Source organism: Hippoglossus hippoglossus, chromosome 19, assembly GCF_009819705.1.
Source record: "Hippoglossus hippoglossus isolate fHipHip1 chromosome 19, fHipHip1.pri, whole genome shotgun sequence".
In the NCBI taxonomy this organism is placed as follows: Eukaryota; Metazoa; Chordata; class Actinopteri; order Pleuronectiformes; family Pleuronectidae; genus Hippoglossus; species Hippoglossus hippoglossus.
The window spans coordinates 18,081,061-18,085,667 of record NC_047169.1 but is presented as its reverse complement, the minus strand read 5'-3'; positions in this window follow the sequence as shown (position 1 = coordinate 18,085,667).

Here is a 4,607-nt window from a genome sequence, read left to right as displayed (position 1 = left end):
GACTGAGGATTAAGAGCTTGTTGTAACTGGAAATCTACTGAATCAACAAATGATTGTTCCTCTGTTCCAACTGCCTGTAGTCAATGGTTGGATGGAGAGAGAGAGAGAGAGAGAGAGAGAGAGAGAGAGAGAGAGAGAGAGAGAGTTGTGTTTGTGTGTGTGTGTGTGTGTGTGTGTGTGTGTGTGTGTGTGTGTGTGTGTGTGTGAAAAGAGCTTGGAATTGCGAGCCTTTGAACCTGATGTCATGATATAATATAAAGTTGTTAACTACAGCTATCTACCTACTAATTCCATAAACGTCTGTCTGTCTTTGAAATGCATATCTCCTAAACCGTTCATCTTATCAGCCTAACACTGTATAGTAAATTGCCCAACAAAGTGCACTGATTATTTTTGTGCGACTTAAACATATGACACATTCAATTTAAATACAAATTGAATAATAACGTAAACAATCTATTATATAATAATATAAAAAATATATTAATCTTTTCATATATAATATAAGAATAAGTAATGCTAACTTCATTGCACCATAAGCTGCACAAAAAGCTCTGCACACAATGTCCAGCACTTAAACAATAAAAAGTGACAGTATATTGCAGAACTGTTCGAGGAGGACTCACTAATGAAGCGACACCACTAAACAAGTAAATTGTGGTAGACAGGACATGTTTGATGACTGTGACGGTGCGCACACACACACACACACACACACACACACACACACACACAATCTAAATCACTTATATTTCAATATATATTATATTCAGAAAGCTAGGAAGACGACAACTGCAAGAGGGCACCAAGTTTCTTGTAGACAAATAGAGAAGACACAACAATAGTTTATATATATTTGTCAGGTAGAGTAGCTCCACATGATACTCTCTCTCTATATATATATAGATATAACCCTTTTTACAAGGATAGCTTAGATTTCTGTAAAGCTCATCAGCTGGTCTCCCTGATGCATCCAGTATTGAGAATATATACAATAAAACTGAATTCCTTCAACCTGCAAGATTCCCCAGACACCAAGTAGGCTAACTACAAGTGGGATTGTTTTCACAAAACTGTTATGGTAACACAAGAGAGGATAGTGGGGTTGTAACTAAGATAACAAGTAGAGTAAATTCACAATTGCTATGAGGGATAAAATAACATTTTACCAGTGCAATTATTCACCCACTGAAATATTAGGTCCTGATAAAGCAGCAAATTAGCTGATGGATGAAAACAATGTTTATCAATGAGACCCTGCTCACTTTGCATGTTACCACAACACTGAATATGTCCAACATTATCCCATCATCCAGAGTCCAACCACTTCTCCACACTTATGATAAACCCTATTACTATGCCAGACTGTCAATACTTTCAACAGACCAGTAGGTGGCGACTCCACTACATGAACTTAGGTTCAAGACATCAGATTTCATTCCAACCCCCAACCAGGGAGTACTGTCGGTTTCTCAATTTGTACAGCTCTATAAAGAGAAAATGATTAAAGTTTAATATAAACATGTGTCCTTCCATGTGACATGTTTCGAAATAACTAAAAGTTCTTCCTCAAGAATGAAAACAATGACCGAAAATGATTTTCTCTTTTGTATTGTAGGTGAAGATATTAACATTGGGGCAAAGCAGGTTGTGTCTGTGTCACTGTTAAAAGATGCTTTTATAGGTGTTGACATAAATCTTCCTGTGTAGTTAAATAAAAAAAATGCTGCTGGAGAATTACTGGATTACGTAACATCCAATAGTCTTTTAGGGAAAGTGTTTTACTTTAATGAAAGCTGGGATGGTTCTGCTATCTCAGACAGGGAATGAGGTGCAATATAGCTGCCAGCCTCCTTGGAAAGAGATGTATCATATTTATGACACTCATATTACATTTGTACACACAATAGATAGATTTATTTCATATTCCGGCACAACATTAACAGCATTCTGAACTACACTCATATGATTTTTTTGTTGTTTTCATATGAAGGCCTCCAATTTTAATTCTTGTGGGAAAAGACCTGACACCATTGGCCTGTCACTAAACCCATGAGAATGGAAAATACAACATTGTGACAACTATTTTGGAATTTTCCAATGTCAAATTCTTTTTGGTATTTTATTTTGTACAGTTGTTCAATATGTACTATGACCTGCACATATTGTGTGACCTTTGATTTGGTTAGGTGGTATCTAACCCCCTCCCCTGTCACATATTGTACAAAACCCACAGATGATAGCGTCATTCAAAACTGCATTCCTCAACAACTCCACCTTTCAGGCTTTAGCTTAATATTTCCAAAACAGTAGGTATTTCTTTCACAAAAAGAGCGACTTCAACACCAGATCCAGACATCACAGTTTCTGGACAAAAGATACAGACAGTGTCTCAGTCCAAATATCTTGGCATCACTGTTGACTCGAATCTTTCTTTCACTTCTAATGTAAAAACAGTGGTAAGAAGGTCAAAGTCAATCTGGCAAATTTCAAATACATAAGGAACTGCATGTCCACTGATGCAGCCAAAATGTTCATGAATCCAATGATCCTCCCACACATCACATACTGTGTGACAAGGTAGGGGCACATCAGTGAAACTTCACTGAAGCCAATAGAATCCAAACAAACAAACAAACAAACAAACAAACAATACAACTCTAGACAAGAAACGGCAAGCATACCATCACTGCAATATTCTAAAAAGACACAATTTACGAAGCTGGAAAAACATGATCAAATTCAGTAGATTGTGTTTTTTTTTTAAAGTATTAAAGAATATGGTTCCTCCACCACTACGTACCTTTGTAACATTAAAAACAAGCCAAACTACTAGAGCAACAACTAGAGGTGATTGTCTTAAACCTAGAAGACAAAGTAGTTTTGGCCAATCTGCTTTATCTCTCAGAGCGTTACAGTTCAGTTAGCTGACGTCTTTATTCAAAGCGACTTACAATAAGTGCATTCAACCATGAGGGTACAAACCCAGAACAGCAAGAATTAAGTAAGTACAATTAGTCTTCAAAAAGCCAAACTACAAGTGCTACATATAAGTGCAATATATAAGTGGAACTAAACAATATATATTTTTTTTTTATGTAAACACTGGAGTTGACAATGGTTATTAGACATCATCTTCTCAACCAAGGTGTAGTCGGAAGAGATGTTTCTTTAGTCTGCGGCGGAAGATGTGTAGACGTTCTGCTGTCCTGCTGTCAATGGGGAGCTTGTTCCACCATTAAGGAGCCAGGAGAGCAAAGACTGGTGATTTTGTTGAGTGGTTAGCTCGCAGTGAGGGAGCAGCAAGCCGATTGGCAGATGTAGAGCGGAGTGAACGGGCTGGAGTGTAAGGTTTGTAGACTTATGTAGACTGGACCCGATCTGTTCACAGCACGGTACGCAAGGTACTAGTGTCTTGAAACGGATGCAGGCAGCCGCTGGTAACCAGTGAAGGGAGCGGAGTAGTGTGAGTGAATTTAGGTTGGTTAAAGACCAGTCGAGCTGCTGCATTCTGGATGAGCTGCAGAGGTCGGAAGGCACTAGCAGGTAGACCTGCCAGGAGGGAGTTGCAGTAGTCTAGGCGTGAGATGACCAGAGCCTGGACCAGAACCTGCACCGCCTTCTGAGTAAGAAGGGGGCGTATTCTCCTGATGTTGTGCAGCATGTATCTACAGGAGCGGGTTGTTGCAGTAATGTTGGCAGTGAGGGAGAGTTGACTGTCGAGTGTCACACCCAGGTTCCTTGTGCTCTGGGTGGGGGCTAACACGGAGTTGTCGATGGTGATAGTAAGGTCATGGGTGGGAGAGCCTTTCCCTGAAAGGAAAAGTAGCTGGGTCTTCCGGCTGCTACCTGTGTTTCAGATTGGGGAAAAGAGGGAATTAGTTATGTGTCATCTGCGTAGCTGTGGTAGGAAAAGCCATGTGAGTGACTGACAGAGCCGAGAGAGTTGGAATTGGAACAATTTACCGCAACACATAAGAAACTGTGCCAACTACCAATCCTTCTCCCCCACATTAAGGGCCTGGTTTCTTATAAATCAGAACTGTGAACATTAAAATGTTTTTTGTATTTGTGTTATCTGTTGTCTTAGATGTCATTCTTATGCTCAGGTGAGCAGCTGCTCTCTTGTAAATGTATCTGTGCAAAGTGTTCACACCTCACTAGGCAATATATATATATACTGTATATTGATATTGTGATGTCTTGCTATTTTTTTTATTATTGTCATATTGTTTCTTTTGTGTATTTTGCTTTAATGTAAGGCAGGCCCTATTTGTGTCTCTATAGTTTTCACTGCTTTTATGTTGTCTGTATTTTCATTGCTTTAATTCTTAACGTATGCACTTTTATTGCCTGCCCAGGGACTACAGATGAAAATTGGCCTCTCTAGCTAACTCAGGCATATTTTCATAAATGTTATTAGTATGCACTGACCCTGTTAAATAAAGTATTAAAGTAAAGTCAGGTAAAGATGATTTTGGTGATTTTTATATTTCTGTTCTGTGGCACAGAGCATTTTGTCACATTTTGTAACAATGAGATGGTCGCCGGTTTGATCCCCAGCTCCTCAGTCCACATGTTTAAGTGTCCTTTGGCAAAATGCTCAA